The sequence below is a fragment of the Ursus arctos genome, unplaced genomic scaffold (assembly GCF_023065955.2).
Source record: "Ursus arctos isolate Adak ecotype North America unplaced genomic scaffold, UrsArc2.0 scaffold_33, whole genome shotgun sequence".
NCBI classification, from domain to species: Eukaryota; Metazoa; Chordata; class Mammalia; order Carnivora; family Ursidae; genus Ursus; species Ursus arctos.
This window is the reverse complement of record NW_026623019.1, coordinates 5188888-5206584: the sequence shown is the minus strand read 5'-3', so window position 1 is coordinate 5206584 and position 17697 is coordinate 5188888. Positions and strand designations below refer to the sequence as shown.

The window sequence follows — 17697 nt, the reverse complement described above, 5'->3', positions numbered from 1 at the left end:
CTCTCTTGAGCATTTTGTGCAGAGCAAGTCTAGCAGTAATAACTATCAGCTCGCTGCTTTCTGGCTTCCAAAGTGTCTGGTAAGAAATCTGCTGATTATCTTTTTAAGGATCACTTGTATGTGATGAGTTGCTTCTTTCTTGCTACTTTCAAGTTTCTCTGTCTTTCAGAAGTTTGATTATAATGTGTCTCAGTAAAGTTCAGAACTTAAAGTTCTTTGAGCTTCTTGGATGTTTATATTCATGTCTTTAATCAAATTTGGGAAGTTTTCAGCCATTATTGCTTCAAATATTCTCTACCCCTTTCTCTATCTCTTCTTATTCTGGAACCCACATGACGTACATACTGTCTCATTTGATGGTGTCCCACACGTCCCTTTGACTCTCTTTACCTTTCTTCAATGTCTTTTCTTTCTCTTGATTATTTCCACTGTCTTTTTTTTTTAAGATAATTTTTTTATTTACTTTTATTTTTTTATTTCTTTATTTTTTATTTTCTATAATAATTTTTTATTATGTTATGTTAGTCACCATACAGTACATCCCTAGTTTTTGATGTAATGTTCCATGATTCATTACTTGTGTATAACACCCAGTGCACCTTGCACTACGTACCTTCCTTAATACCCGTCACCAGCCTATCCCAGTCCCCCACTCCCATCACCTCTGAAGCCCTCAGTTTGTTTCCCAGAGTCCATAGTATCTCATGGTCCACTCTCCCTTCTGTTTACCCCCCCTTCCTTCTTCCCTTTCTTCTCCTACCAATCTTCCTATTTCTTATGTTCCATAAATAAGTGAAACCATATGATAATTGTCTTTCTCTGCTTGACTTATTTCACTTAGCATTATCTCCTCCAGTACTGTCCATGTTGCTGCAAATGTTGTTTAAGCGTTCTTTTTGATGGCTGAGTAATATTCCATTGTATATATGGACCACATCTTCTTAATCCAGTCATCTGTTGTAGGGCATCTTGGCTCCTTCCACAATTTAGCTATTGTGGACAATGCTACTATGAACATTGGGATGCATATGGCCCTTCTCTTCACTACGTCTGTATCTTTGGGTAAATACCCAGTAGTGCAGTGGCTGGATCATAGGGTAGCTCAATTTTTAACTTTTTAACGGACCTCCACACTGTTTTCCAGAGTGGCTGTACCAACTTGCATTCCCAACAACAGTGTAAGAGGGATCCCCTTTCTCCACATCCTCTCCAATGTTTGTCCAACGTTTGCCTTGTCCATTTTTGCCATTTTAACTGGCATAAGGTGGTATCTCAAGGCGGTTTTGATTTGAATTTCCCTGATGGCTAATGATTTTGAACGTTTTTTCATGTGTCTGTTAGCCATTTGTATGTCTTCATTGGAAAAGTGTCTGTTCACATCTGCACATTTTTTTAATAATAATTTTTTTATTGTATTATGTTAGTCACCATACAGTACATCCCTAGTTTTTGATGTAAAGTTCCATGATTCATTACTTGCGTATAACACCCAGTGCACCATGCAATATGTGCCCTCCGTAATACCCATCACCAGCCTACCCCATTCCCCACCCCCCCCAAGCCCTCAGTTTGTTTCCCAGAGTCCATAGTCTCTCGTGGTTCATTCCCCCTTCTGTTTACCTCCCCTTTCTTCTTCCCTTTCTTCTCCTACCGATCTTCCTACTTCTTATGTTCCATAAATGAGTCTTCCCATTTTTTGATTTGATTATTTGTTTCTCGTGTATTGAGTTTGAGAAGTTCTTTGCAGATCTTTGATACCAGTCTTTTATCTGTAGTGTCACTTGCAAATATCTTCTGCCATTCCATGGGCTGCCTCTTAGTTTCTTTGACTGTTTCCTTGGCTGTGCAGAAGTTTTTATCTTGATCAAGTCCCACAAGTTCATTTTTTCTTTTGTTTCTCTTGCCCTTGGAGATGTGTCATGAAAAAAGTTGCTCTGGCCGATGTCAAAGAGGTTGAAGCCTATGTTCTCCTCTATGATTTTGATGGATTCCTGTCTCACATCGAGGTCTTTCATCCATTTGGAGTTTATCTTTGTGTATGGTGTGGAAGAGTGGTCAAGTTTCATTCTTTTGCATATAGCTGTCCAATTTTCCCAGCACCACTTATTGAAGAGACTGTCTTTTTTCCACTGGATGTTTTTTCCTGCTTTGTCAAAGATTAGTTGCCCAAAGAGCCAAGGGTCCATTTCTGGGTTCTCTATCCTGTTCTATTGGTCTATGTGTCTGTTTTTGTGCCAGTACCATGCTGCCTTTGTGATCACAGCTTTGTAGTACAGCTTGAAATCCGGCATTGTGATACCCCAGCTTTGTTTTTACTTTTCAGCAATTCCTTGGCGATTCAGGGCTTTTCTGGTTCCACACAAATTTAAGGGCTATTTGTTCCAGCTCTTTGAAAAATGTCATTGGTATTTTGATCGGGATGGCATTGAAAGTGTAGATTGCTCTGGGTAGCATAGACATTTTAACTATGTTAATTCTTCTGATCCATGAGCGTGGAATATTTTCCCATCTTTTTGTGTCTTCTTCAATGTCTTTCAAGAGTGATTTGTAGTTTCTAGAATATAGATCCTTTACGTCTCTGGTTAATTCTGAGATAATGTATGATTTTTGGTGCTATTGTAAATGGGATGGATTCCCTAATTTCTCTTTCTTCAGTCTCATTGTTCATCTATAGAAATGCAACTGATCTGAGCATTGATTTTGTATCCTGCCACATTACTGAATTGCTCTATAATGTCTAATGGTTTGGGGGTGGAGTCTTTTGGATTTTCCATATAGAGTATCATGTCATCTGCGAAGAGAGACAGTTTGACTTCTTCTTTGCTGATTTGGATACCTTTTATCCCTTTTTGTTGTCTGATTGCTGTACTAGTACTAGTACTAGTACTAGTACTATGTTGAATAATAGTGGCGAGAGTGGGCATCCTTGTTGTGTTCCTGATCTTAAGGGAAAGGCTTCCAGCTTTTCCCCATTGAGAATGATATTAGCTGTAGGCTTTTCATAGATGGTTTTTATGAAATTGAGGAATGTACCCTCTCCCTACACTCTGAAGGGTTTTACTCAGGAAAGGATACTGTATTTTGTCAAATGCTTTTTCTGCATCAATTGAGAGGATCATATGGTTCTTGAATCTTTTCTTGTTGATATGATCTATCACACTGATCGATTTGTGAATGTTGAACCACCCTTGTACCCCAGGGATGAATCCCACTTGGTCATGATGGATAATCCTTCTAATGTAATGTTGGATCCTATTAGCCAGGATCTTGTTGAGAATTTTGGCATCCATATTCATCAGTGATATCAGTCTGTAATTCTTTTTGATGGGGTCTTTGCCTGGTTTGGGGATCAAAGTAATACTGGTCTCATAGAATGAGTTTGGTAGTTTTCCTTCTGTTTCTATTTTTTGAAACAGGTTCAGGAGAATAGGTATTATTTCTTCTTTGAATGTTTGGTAGAATTCCCCGGGGAATCCATCAGGCCCTGGACTGTAGTTTTTCGGGAGATTTTTAATCACTGCTTCAATCTCTTCATAATTAAACGGTCTGTTTAAAACATCAATTTCTTCCTGTTTCAGTCTTGGTAGTTTATAGGTTTCCAGGAATACATCCATTTCTTCCAGGTTGTTTAATGTATTGGCATAAAGCTGTTGATAAAAGTTTCTAATGATACTTCCTATTTCACTGGTGTTGGTTGTGACCTCTCCCCTTTCATTCATAATTTTATTAATTTGGGTCCTTTCTCTATTGTTTTGAATAAGTCTGGCCAGTGGCTTATCGATCTTATTTATTCTTTCAAAGAACCAGCTTCTAGTTCTGTTGATCTGCTCTACTGTGCTCCTGGTTTCTAATTCATTGATCTCTGCTCTAATCTTGATCAACTGCTTTCTCATGTGTGGGTTAGGCCTGTTCTTCTATTCCAGCTTCTTGAGGTGAGAATATAAAAACTGCATTTTAGGTTTTTCTATTCTTTTGAGTGAGGCTTGGATGGCTATGTATTTTCCCCTTAGGACCGCCTTTGCAGTGTCCCATAGGTTTTGGACCGATGATTTTCATTTTCATTGGTCTCCAAAAATTGTTTAAACTGATTTTTAATTTCCTGGTTTACCCAATCATTCTTGAGCAGGATGGTTCTTAGTTTCCAAGTGTTTGAGTTTCTTCCAAATTTTTCCTCGTGATTGAGTTCCAATTTCAAAGCATTGTGGTCTGAGAATATGCAGGCAATAATTTCAGTCTTTTGGTATCGATTGAGACCTGTTTCGTGACCCAGTGTATGGTCTATTCTGGAGAAAGTTCCATGTGCATTCGAAAGGAATGAGTATTCTGTTGTTCTGGGGTGTAGAGTTCTGTATATAACTATGAGGTCCATCTGGTCCAGTATGTCATTCAAAGCTCATGTTTCTTTGTTGATTTTCTGCTTAGGTGATCTGTCTATTGCTGATAGTGGAGTGTTAAGGTTCCCTGCTATTAACGTATTATTATCTATATGTCTCTTTATTCTGGTTAAGAGTTGGCTTGTGTATCTAGATGCTCCCCTGTTGGATACATCCACTTGTTGGATACATCCTTTAAGAATAATACAGTGTCCTTCTCTATCTCTAACTACAGTCTTTAGTTTAAAATCTAATCTGTCTGATATGAGAATTGCTACCCCAGCTTTCTTTTGAGGTCCATTGGCATGAAAATTTGTTTTCCATCTCTTCACTTTCAGTGTGGATGTATCTTTAGGTTCAAAATGAGTCTCTTGTAGACAGCAAATGGATGGGTCATGTCTTATTATCCAATCTGCAACCCTGTGGGTGTTTTGTGGCAGCATTTAGGCCATTCACATTGAGAGTGATTATTGAGAGATATGATTTTAATGATGTCATGTTGCCTGTGAAGTCTTTGTTTCTATAGATTGTAAATTTCTGTTCTGTATAACTCTTGGGGCCTTTTTACTTTTATAGAACCCCCTTAATATCTCATGTAGGGCTAGTTTGGTGGTTATGAATTTGGTTGGTTTCTGCTGATCCTGGAAGGTCCTTATCTCTCCATCAATTCTGAATGACAGCCTTGCTGGATAAAGGATCCTTGGCTGCATGTTCTTCTTGGATAGAGCTTTGAAAATACCCTGCCAACCCTTCCTATCTTGCCAGGTCTGTGTAGACAGTTCTGATGTTATTCTGATATTTTTACCTCTGTACATAAGGAATCTCTTCACTCTGGCCATTTTTAATACTGTATCCTTGGATCTAATATTTGCAAATTGCACTATGACGTGACATGGTGTAAGTTTGCTGTGATCTACCTTGGGAGGGGTCCTCTATGCCTCTTGGACATGAATGCTTGTTTCCTTTGCCAGATTAGGAGGTTTTCAGCTACAATTTGTTCAAATATCTCTTCTAGACCTGTCTCTTTCTCCACCCCCTCAGGGATGCCGATGATTCTGACATTGGAACATTTCATTGAGTCAGTAATTCTACATTCTTGAGATTGGATTTTTTTGAGCCAAGTTTCTGTTTTAACTTTCTCTTCTACCATCCCATCTTCCGATTCACTAATTCGTTCTTCTGCCTCATTTACCCTGGCCATCAGAGCATCTAGTTTAGACTGCAATTGATTCATAGTATTTTTAATTTCTGCCAGATTCGCTCTCATTTCTACCCTTAGAGATTCTATATTCTTATTGATATTTTTTTCAAGCCTACACATCATCTTGACCATTGTTACTCTGAACTCCATTTCTGACAATTTGGTTATATCCATATCCATCAGTTCTGTGGCAGAGGCCACAGTCTCTGTGTCCTTTCTTTGCTGAGGGTTTCTCCTCCTCATCATTCTGATGAGGAGAGGTTGCGGGGTTGCCCAGAGCCCACATTATTGACCAGGACCCAGGCAGTGTGCACTTGTTTTATTGGGACCTTAGGGATGTGGGCTTCTTGATTTTTCAGCCTGCTTTCTTGGGGAGGGGCCTGCCACGCTGATACTCAGGCAGCCCTGTTTGGGTAGAGTTGCCCTGTCCCCTGCGAGGGGGGATGGGGTATGGGCAAAATGTGAGCCAGTATTTCCGGGCTTTTGTTCTCTGGCGGCTCTCCCTGGTGGTTTTCTGTGACTCTTCTTAGAGTCAGAGCAGCAGTGGCCAAATCCTAGCCTTTGTCTCAGAACAGAGAGATCGCAGTCAGCTCTCCACTCTGCTCTCTTGGCCACTTTAACTCTGTTTCTGTAGGTGCTGCCAAAAACCCTGCAGCATCCTGGGTTGTGCACCCCACAGCCACTCTCCCAGCCCTCACTTCCAGGGCCCTCACATCTCTGTCCTTTGTGCTTCCAATACCGCCAGCCGCCCCCGGTTCCCACGCGCTCTTCCGAGCTCCCTGTTTTAGTGTGGTTTGTGCCCGCTCCCGAGCTCTGGTTTTCAGTCTGGTTGTGTGCCTGCTCCCGAGCTCTCGGTTTCAGTCTAGTTCGAGTGAGCGCTCCGGAGCTCCAGTTGTCAGTCTGGACACGTGGCCGCTCCCGATCTCCCAGTATCAGTCTGGTTCCAGTGAGCGCTCTGGAGCTCCAGTTTTCAGTGTGGTCGTAGGCGTGTTCCCAGGCTCACGGTCTCTGTCTGCTTTCTTGTGGGTGTCGGTCCATGAGTCTGACCAGCTCCCCAGTGCAGGTGGCTACTGCTTCCCGGTGCCCAAACGCATCGGCTCCCTTCCCCTTCCGTTTATTTTCCAATATCTGTGTGCGGATTCACGGCTCCCTGCTTCATACCTCAATACTCAGCACTAGAGATGTTCATTTGTAGAGATCCAGATGTATCTTCCTGCATCTCAGGCTGATTCCGTGGCTTTTCAGGATGGTCTAGTACCTATCCAGCTCGACTCAGGGGAGTCTCTAGTACCTATCCAGCTGAAAAAGGGGTCCCCTACTCCTCCACCATCTTTTCTCCCTCTCTATTTCCACTGTCTTACCTTCAAGTTCACAGATTCTTTCTTCTGCCCATTCAAATCTGCCTTTGAATCCCTCTAGTGAATTTTTCATTTCAGATATTGCACTTTTCAGCTCCAGAATTTCTTTTTGATTTCTTCTTAGGTTTCCTATCTCCTTACTGATCTTTCCATTTTGTTCATACATCATTTTCTTGACTTCCTCCATATCATCCTTTAGTTCTTTGAGCACCTTTAAGAATTGTTTTAGAGTCCTTGTCTAGTAAATCTGCTATCAAGCCTTTTTCAGGGATAGTTCCTATTGATGTATATTTCCCTTTGCACCATACTTTCCTGTTTCTTTGTATGCCTTATTTTTTGTTGTTGTAGAAAACAAGACACTTGAATCTAATAATGTGGTAACTGGAAATCAGATTCTCCACATTCCCCATAGTTTGCTGTTTTGTTATGGTTTTCAGTTTATTGTTTTTCTTGTTTGTTGTTATTATTGTAGGCTGTCTCTGTACCAAGGATCAAACTAAGGTGTAAACGTAAAGTCTTCTCAGGTCTTCTCTGAGCCTGTTCCTTTCCCTGGCCATATGCAGTCACTTTTACATTTTTTCCCATATATGCCATTGTTATAAATGTCTTCATTTTTAATGTCTGGCTCCCCAGAGGGGGAAAAAAAGGGGGGGAAGAAGTAATAAAAAGGGTGCTGACCCTTTAAGTCCCCTGGAAGTCACTTCACCTAGAGGTGGAGAGGATTGCAGCAAGGAGAGGAGGTACAAAAACAATGGCCACTGCCTCTTTGTCTGCACCTCTGTGATCAGATGCAACAATCAGTGATCAGAGAACAGACCCTCAATATTGGGAGGACAGAGTCTTTTTGCCTTTCCTGGCTCCCACAAGCTGTGTGTGAGCTACTCCAGGAGTGTGTACATGGCTAGCTTCCTGCCACAGGACTCAGGGTGGGAGATGTGTACCTGCTAATGCTATGAACTGAAATGTATCAAAATTAACTGCAATTTACCATGCCTTCCTCTGGATGTTGTAAGCCTTCAATAGACTCCAGAGTTCCAAAATAGCTGTATCAGACAGATTCTGCCAATGTAATTATTGTCCAGGTGGTGAGATGGACTCCTAGTGCTTTTCTACTCCATCATCTCCCCCCCACCACCACCAATTCATGCAGTCTTATTCCAGGATTACACTACCTCCATCTCCCTGGAAAAAGCTGAAGATACAAAAGGATGTGATCCCAGGATTACACTGTTAGAACTATATGTGTGAAACACTGGTTGAGAGACTGCTTTAGTGACCCACAATAATTCACGCCAAGTGTTAAAGTATTTCCAATAGTCATAGGAATCACAAACATGTTAGAAAAGACTAACGTTTGGTTTGTTTATTTAGTTAGTTTGCACCTGTATTGAAGAAGAGTTTAATAAAACTCTATTAAAAAATAGGTTGGGGTGCCTATGTGGCTCAGTTGGTTAAGTGTCTGACTCTTGATTTCAGCTCAGGTCATGATCTCAGAATTGAGCCCTGCGTTGAGCTCCGCACTGGCATGGAGCCTGCTTGAGATTTTCTCTCTCCTGCTGCCTCTGCCCCTCCCCCACTCCCCCCCTCTCTGAAGAAAAAAAAAAGAAAGTAGGATAGTAGAGTGATTGAGAGCAGGGACTGTAGAGTTAGGCTGTTCGGGCTTGAATTCTGGCTTTGTTGCTTCCTGTTTATTTGACCTTAGTTAAGTTACTTCTTTCTTTCTTCATGTGTATAATGGAGCCAATGATAATATCTCACTTAAGAGAGCTGTTAGGATAATTACACGAATTAATATGTATAAAAAAAACCCTCAAGCACATTGTAAATGCTGAATGTGAGTTGGTGGAATAATATATATGCTCTGTCCCTAGGCATGTAATATTTCTATAAACAAAAAGACAGAGTCAGTATCCACCCAGGTAGGCAGTCTGTTCTGTGTAGTCATTCAAGGACTCAGATGGATGACGGCTCTGTTATATTCAGTACGTGGTTTCCAAAGATTCCTTGGGGGTCTCGTTACAGCTTGTTAAGCTAGAAAAACGTAGAGGAGCTCAATGGAAGGTTCTTATGAGCCAAGTTTGGAGACAGGGCGCAGAATTTCCTCTCCCATTCCATTGGTTAGAATTCAGTCACATGATCATACCCAGTTGCAAGGGAGGCTGGGACATGTAGTCTAGCTGGGAAAAGAGGAGTATATGAATTTGGAGGGAGAGCTATCCATGTTGGCTACAGCTGAGCATCTCGACAAAACCATATTGGTACTGGTATCCCAGCAAGAAGAGTACATTGAATTGAAATAGCTATAAATCATTGGCCTCTATTGTGGTTATTTTAACAAAGCGACTTTTTGAAACTGGTCATTGAGTATAGTCTAAAAATATGGATGAGGACATTCTTCACTTCATTATGCAGTGTGCTTTCTAAGGAACACTAGGAAAAATGTCCCTTTGATCTCAATGCCAAAATAGTTGTGTTCCTCAAGTGAGAAGTTGTTTTGTTTTACCACCCAACCTTGGAAATATTATTTATTGTTTAACTCTCCAGTGTTGGCTTAGAAAGCTTAGATCCAATTTTATTTTTTCATTCAACTGATATTTACTGAGTATTTACTACAGGTCAAGCTTTGAGCTAGATACTGAAGATTTAAGAGAGAACAAAACAGACATGGCATGGCTCCTGCCTCTTGGAACTCACACTCTAGATGAGGGTAGGGGGGTAGAGGTGGAAATATATAATAAACAAATGCATGACCGCATAAGTGCAACAATACCAATAAATAAGGGACCAAAGTAAATTAAAGAGTCAGGAACTGATTTTAAACATAGTGAGTAGGGCAAGAACTTCTCTGAAAAGGTAACATTTAAACTGCACCACACAAAAGTTGGTATTCTTCTAGCAGGAGCTACAATTTGCACAAAAGCTTCAAGGTGGGACTGAGCTTGACATGATCAGGGGATAGAAAGGAGGCCAGAGTGACAGGAGAGTAGCAAGTGAGGTAGGGAGAAAGGCATGAAATGGAAACGCGAGCCATACAGGACTTTTAGTTCAGGATAAAAAGTTCGATTTCCATTCTAAATGCAATGGGAAGCTGTCAAAAGTTTTCAGGAGGAAAGTGGTTGATCTTGCTTGTGTTGTGAGATTACTTCTGCTACAGTGTAGAAGCATTGAAGGGGCATGGAAGCAGGGAGACCAGTCAGGCGATGGGTGTCATGAGTCTGGAAAAAAGCAGTAGCTCAACCACAGCAAACCTCTATATTCTGACAGGGAGCATGCATTCCTGGCTTGTTCCCAGAGGGAAGAGGAGACTCTGTGGTTTGTCTTTATTCTTATTTCCCTCCCCTTTCTTGGCCTGCTTTTCACTTGTGATTTTGTGTTGTATGTTAGAGACCCTTAAATCCTTTCTGGATATTCTATATAGTCCTAGAATCCTAGGACATAGGTCCCTCTTCGTTCCAAGAGGGATTCATTATATTGCCTAGAAAGAATAAATATTGTCTCTCAAGAGGTTTGGTGTTTTGGGTAAATAAGAGAATTAAGTTGGGAAGACAGTTGGGACTTTTAGAGAAAGTGGATCCAGAAAATCCAAACTGCTACTAAGAACAATTTGTAAATGTAGATCATGGAGCTCAGAAAGAAGTTTCTCTTCGATATTTCTCCTGGATTAAATGAGAGAGAGATACTGGGGAATTCTGTGGACCGTCAGGGAAGCCTCAAGTTTGGTGCCTATAAAGAGAGGAGTTACAATTGGGGAACCAAGGGGTAAACGTGGAGAGAGGGAAGTACGGCAGGAGACTGCTTCCTCAAAATCAGGATGGTTATGAGAGTGCTCTGGTTTGAACTTCAAGAACTTACTGGAAATGAATAATGTCATACACACATGCGCACACAGACATCTATTGAAAAGACATAGCAAATGTCTTTTGCAAGTGAGCTTGTGGCAAGTTAAAGTTCTATGATTATCCTTAAATCTGCTAGGGGAAAAGAGGCATTGACTGCCCAGCGTGGGTATGGACAGGGAGTGAATATCCTGGCTGCTGTATCCATAATGGAAATGTACTGCTCCCCCCCTTCAGGCCAGCCCTCCCAGCCAGTCCAGTTTCCTTCCAACCCAGACAATGCACCACACATGCTTGCTAACTGTCTGCTCTTTTAGGTCACTTACCCCAGATCTCTGTGTCTTCATTCTTCATATCATGTCGTGGCTCAGGCCTCTGGCTGGGCCTTTGGCAGTCTTAGGTACCCCATTTGACTCAGCTATCTTCCTGTTTTATTGAGCAGTGAGGTCATAATTTAATGACCTTAGACATAACATATAGGGAGTAAAATGTTTGTTAAATTTGATTACTTACTAATATTTTTAGAAAACTAACAATTTGTAGAGATATATATTTGTATGCATGAAATATGGATGGATATATACATAGATAGATGTTGTAGGCATAGAGATATACACACGTATCAGAGTGTTTTCATGGGAAAGAGATCAATAATGCCTGTTGTCTATTGGATGCAAAGTAGCCACAGCCTATGAAGAGGGGACTAAGGGAACAGGAGGGGACGAGTAAAGGAACCAGAGCTGACAAAGAGTAGAAGCAAAGATACCCACATATCTCCTACTTTAAGCGCAAAGCACGTCACTGTCAGATCCTGCCACTAGAATCCCCATGCTTCTTTGCTGTTCTTCTCTTCTATAACCCTAGGCCAGGAGGGCCTTCATTCCATCCTCTTTCGTTTGTCAGGTTTGATACTCCTAAGGGGTCTCACTTTGGGATGCCTGGGTAGCTGAGTCGGTTAAGCATCTGTCTTCGGCTTAGGTCCTCATCCCAGGGTCCTGGGATTGAGCCCCACGGCAGGCTCCCTGCTCAGCAGGGAGTCTGCTTCTCCCTCTGCCTCTGTCCCTCCCCTTACTCATGCTCTCTCTCTCTCTCTCACTCTCTCAAATAAATAAATAAATAAAATCTTAAAAAAAAAAAAAGAGGTCTCACTTTGAATAACAGGATGAAGAACTCCCATTGGCTTCTCTAAGGTTATCCCTCTAATTATTTTGGGAGTGTCTGGTTGAAGCTAGATGCCCATTATTACAAACATGAAGAGAAGCAATAGTAAATAAAAGAACTTGGAGCTAGACTATGGGAGATCAAATTCAGTTCTCCCATTTACTTAATATATGACCTCCAGCAAATGGTCTACCCTCTAAGTGCCTTGTTTTCCCTATTTATAAAATGAGACCAATGAGTGTACCTACCTTCTAGGGTTGTCATGCAAGTTAATTGGGTTCATACACATAAAGCATTTGGAACTGCCCTGGCAATATTTAGAACTCCGTGAATGTTAGCCTGTATTACCGCTTTCCTCTCCAGCTAGGAATTACTACAGGTAGGAAGAGACTGCTCATTTCATTCATTCCTCCTGATCGCGCCTCTCCCACGCCAAGCCAGTGTGATGGAGTGTCCTATCCTAGAACAAGGATCCGAGGTGGTCAGGAAAGGAGACTGGAGTGAAATGTGTGGAGTGGCTGGCCTCTGGTTTAGGGTGAAGGACCAGGTGTTTCTTCACCCTCCTCCACCTGTAGGAAGAGCTAGTCTGACCTAGCCAAATCTAGACGTGGTCCAGCCTGTGTCCATTTCCTTTCCATACTCAATTCATCTTTTTTTACTCTCTGGGCAGTAGAAGGTGCTGAGTCTCATGGCCACCACTCATGTTTCTTGCTGTACATCCCAGCTTTATTTGCTAAGGAAAATGCTCAAGATTATTGGGCAGGTGATGAGACAGGCTTGAGGCTAGGAAAAAATCTTCCCCAAACACGACTGGAGCAAAATACCCTTGAACATTATACCCTCAGAAGGTTCCTCAAAAGTTAAGTGACGTTTTCAACCAAATGAACTTCCCTATCTGATTTCCTGGAAAAGCCAGATATTCAAAGAAATTGCATGGCCCTGGTGGCCCAAGGAGATCAGTAAATTCTCCCACTGAGTTCCTTCTCAGGTCTGAAAAATTACCTGCTGACATGGGAACGTGTTTGAAGCTTGTGGGAAGAGACTGCCTCCAAATATTTGCCCTCCTACAAACTGACCACTGGCCCACTTGCCCTCCCACAACTAGGTCCTGAGTTGTTGCAAAAACCACAGGTTGGTGGCTTCTTAAATGCCATTAAGCCAGGTGACTGGCCAGTCTGCTTTTCCACAGTATGTGTTACTGTAGTGGGACATGTGTCTTCAGGTATATGCCCTTTGATCCAAAGATACCACTTACAGCAAGTTTCCCCAAGGATATAACCAGACAGGGGCCCAGAGCTCACTGGGTGGGGTCATTTATGGTGCCATTGTTTTGTAATATCAGCAATATTGGAAATAACCTAAGTGGCCATCAATAGTGACAGCTTAAATAAATTGTACCACACAATGAAGTACTCCTCAGTCTTTACAAAAAATCATGGGATCTATAATTACTGACATGGAAAGGTGCTCACAATATCTTTGATGAATAATAGAAGCAGTTCAATAAACCGCATCCTAATATAATGGCGTGTATTAAAATTACATTCTGAGGGCTTCAGAAGGGAGGGGTGGGGGAATGGGATAGACTGGTGATGGGTAGTAAGAAGGGCACGTGTTGCCTGGTGCACTGGGTGTTATACGCAAGTAATGAATCATGGAACTTTACATCAAAAACTAGGGATGTACTGTATGGTGACTAACATAATATAATAATAGTTTAAAAAAGCTAAAAAAAATAAAATAAAATTACATTCATATATATGTGTCCAGAGAACTATAGAAAATTGTATTTACCAAAATATTAGCAATTATCTCAGGTATGGGTATTTCGGTAATCTTTACTTTTTTAATTTAAAATACATTTTATAATGATACAATGTATCATTTTGCAATTTAAAAAACAAAGCTTTCTATATTTTAATTCTGAGGGGGGGAAATGAGCTAGGTTTTAATCATATTTTTACAAATACGATCTTGGGTTGACCATACCAAACAGGTAATGGCATAAGAATAAATAACATTTATTGAGCACTTACTATGTGCTAACAGGACCTGTTCTAAGCACTCTTCGTGTCTCAAGCCATTTAATCCGTACAACATTCAACATTTTAGATTTATCCCTATTTTACAGATAATGAAACAGGTACCAAGAGAGAAAGTCATTTGTTCAAGCTCCCACAACCGGTACAAGTTGAAACAGAGAGTTGGGCAGAGGTCTCTGAACATGACTGCTGTGCTGCTGCATGTCCAGTTCACCTGCCCTTTATTTGCAGGGAGGCGTAGAGGTCTGAGAAGGAGCGAGTGGTGCTAGGAGTAGGACTCTGTCCTCTTCCACTGTTGTTCTGAACGCTCTTCAGCCTCCCCCTGGCCACCTGTTCACTTAACTCCTGTCGGCTTCAGTTTCCTCTTTTGTAAAACAAGACTTTTCAGACCTCCCAACTTAAAAATGACTGAGTCCCCTCTATACCATATGTGGACCTAGTAGCTACTTCTACTGTGGCACTTATACTGCCCCCCACTGTCACCACCAACAACCTATCTCAGGATGAGAGACAGGCTCCAGTGTCCCTCAGTGGGCAAGTTGTCAAGGCAGGCTAGAAGACAGTGGGGTGTTTCTGTGCCTGCCTTTACCATCCTCTCCAATAATTCTGTTCATTTGTCATTCTCCCCACCGGACATGGGCTCTTCAAGGCAGAGACAATGTCTTGTGCATCCCCAGTGCCAAGAACATAACATTGTTTAATTAATAAACACCCTTCTTGGAGTGAAACTCTGGAAATTACAGCCATGTGGTCTTATGACTTCAGAGTAATAGTCAGGGAAAGCAATGCTTGTGTATTAATTTCTTTTAGTTTTCTGTTTTCTACCTCATCTGGCACCATGTTCAGAGTAGAAATGATCATTAAGTAAAGAAGTCACTAATTTTTAACATGCCACTTATGCAGGAGACCCTCTTTTGTGTTAATTACCTAATTCAAGAAAGTATAATTTACTATCTACTAATTTTCTATATAAATTAGAAAATACCATTTACAAAATTCCTTCTATTAGTTTGGCATTTTCCCACCACCATTCAAAGCAGTCAAGTCACACAGCTAGTGCGGAGTGGAGCGCAATCCAGCTTTTCTGCTCTCTATGTCCACTGCTCTACTTTCCACATGGTGCCTCCCTCCACTGACTGATTCCTGTGGAATCCCCACATGCCCCTAGGACAGTACCTCATATTAGAGTGCTTGCATATTTCTTCCATGGGTAAACTGAGGATCTCACGAAATCAGCTTTTCTTATAAGAAAAAATTGAAGAAGCACGGGCAGATACAAGGCACATATTGCAATGGCCACTGTTTGTTTTTGGGTTCTCATCTTCCTTTCCTCCCATTTACTCACTTTTCTTCACAAGGATGGCCGTGACCAAAGTAATCAAACCGTGGGATTCTCTAATGCTGAGCCATCAGTTAGGGCACGCTGGTGACATCAGAATCACCTGATCAAAGTTTCCCCCAAAATGTCTGTTTCTGCATCCCAACCATGGAGATTCTCAATCAGGAGGTCTGCCCAGGAGTGCCCAGGCACCTCTAGATGTTTAAAGTTCCCCAGGGGATTCTGATGTGCCACCAGTTTGGGAAAAATTGATCTGGGTCAGAGTCTCCTCAAAACATGAGTCAGCTGTCTTCTCCTGTCTGTGACTGCATTTAAAAAGATGAATCATCATTTCACTTTCTTTTCTTTTTTAACTGAGTTGAAACCAAGAGCCGATGTGAGAACTTCTTATTTCCTTTATCTGAGGTTGAGTTCAGATGTCCTCTTCACTTCACCTAATCACTGCATCTTCTTCTAAAGATATTAAGGACAAAGGACATCAGTCCAGGACTTAGGAGAAAGATTCCCTCCTCCATTCAGTCCTGGGACCATGTTGTAGTCCTAATGAGCCATGGTTAGGGAGTCCCTAGATGAAAGGGCTATATGATACCGTGATTTCTAAAAGAAATAGACATTTGGTCTTTGGTCTCTGTTTCTGGCACAGAGCTCCACAATCCCTTGGAATTTCCTAAGTGACAAGAGATATTTTTTTGTTATGTCAGTGAGGTGACTTTCACAAACACCTAAGTTTGGGGCTGGTTCCCAGGAGAACCAACCATGTGATTAGAGGCTTGGAACTTATCGTCTTAACCCCCTGACCTCCTGGCAGGAGCGAGGTTTCAGAGGTTAAATCAATCACCAGTGGCCAGTGATTTCAACAATCATGCCAATGAATTCATTAAGCCTCCATAAAAACCCAAAAGGAAAGGGTTCAAAGAGCTTCCAGGTTGGCGAATCAGAATGCTTCCACGTGCCACTGTGCTGGGCCCAAAGTCTACCAGGACAGGAGGGCCTTTGTTCGGGATCTCACCCTTTGTATCTCTTCATCTGGCTGTTGATTAGCATTTTTTAATGTCCTTTTTAACAGGTCAGTAATCTAGTGAGTAAACGGGTTTCCTGAGCTCTGTGAGCCTCTTCAGGAAATTAACCAAACCCAGGGAGGGGTTGTGGGAACTTCTGATCAGTAACTTCTCCCTCAGAAGCCCAGGTAACAGTGTGGACTTGGGACTGGCACATGAAGTGGGGTCAGTCTTGTAGGACTGAGCCCTTAACCTATGGAATCTGATATGATCTCTGGGTAGGTAGTGTCAGAATTGAGTTGAATCGTAGGACACCCAGCTGGTGTCCAAGCTGCTTGGTTGGTGTGGGAAAAACCCACCCTCAACACACACACTAAAACTGGGTGCAGCATTTCAGCCTGGCTCTGGGGAACCTTCCATCCTGAGTTACCAGGACCATACCAGATGCATCTTAGAGCGGGCCACGATGTCTGGGGCCAACAGTCTTGCCTCCCTCTGTCCTCCCAGAGATGAGCCAGGACCAGGAAACAAGAGAAACATTGGGATGCATGTAGATTATTTAGTTCCCTAGTTCTTCCTTGTCCTTCTGCCCCAAACCACCCTACAAATGAGGCCAGGCCTGTGTCAGCATACAGCAGAGAGGGGACTCTCAGGCTCCTCTGTTCCTTTGTGTTATCAGAACTGTCTGGTATAACACTTGAGCAAAAATAGTAATTCCACCAGCTATCTAGGCAAACGTGACGCTGAAACCACAGGCCAGACTGCAGAAGGGACCGGAACAAGGACCAGAGTTCAAGTCAGGGCTGTCTCTCCCTTCTCTGCTGCTTTCTTCCATAACTCTCTGAGGAGCTTCCATGGGCCACGTGGCTGAAGTAGCCCTCTACCTCCCCACCCACCCTCCTGTACCCCACCTGTTGGGTAGAGAGTGAGCTTCACCATATCTCAGTCCAGTTTCATAATTTGCAGGTCACTTATGACTCAGTTCAGTTCCAGGTCTTTTAACAACTTTTTGAGATATAATTCACCTACCATACAATTCACCCATTTAAAGTGTACCATTCAGTGACTTTTTGTATATGAACAGAGCTGTGCAGCAATCACTACAATCAATTTTAAAGCATTCTCATCAACCCAAAATGAAACCCCATACCCTTTAGTCATCAGGCCTCCACAACTCCCCCCGCCCCACCCCGGTTCCAGTCCTGGGCCACCACTGACTATATTCTTTCTCTAGGGGTTATCTATTATGGACATTTCATATCCGTGGAATTATACAATATGTGATCTTTTGAGACTGGCTTCTTTCACTGAGCATGACGTTGTCGAGGTTCATGCAGTGTAGACTGAATACAGTACTTCATTCGCTTTTGAGGCTGAATGCTGTTCTAC

At 42.0% G+C, this 17697-nt stretch overlaps 1 protein-coding gene across 1 annotated transcript in view; it reads left to right on the top strand.

Annotated features, from left to right (window-relative positions):
- Nucleotides 1-17697, top strand: part of PDCD1LG2 (programmed cell death 1 ligand 2) — a 110742-nt gene continuing 93045 nt past the window's right edge. Inside the window, exon 1 of the transcript XR_008956839.1 lies at nt 1-79. The gene's annotated coding sequence lies outside the window, so the exon portion shown is untranslated. The remainder of the gene's footprint in view (nt 80-17697) is intronic.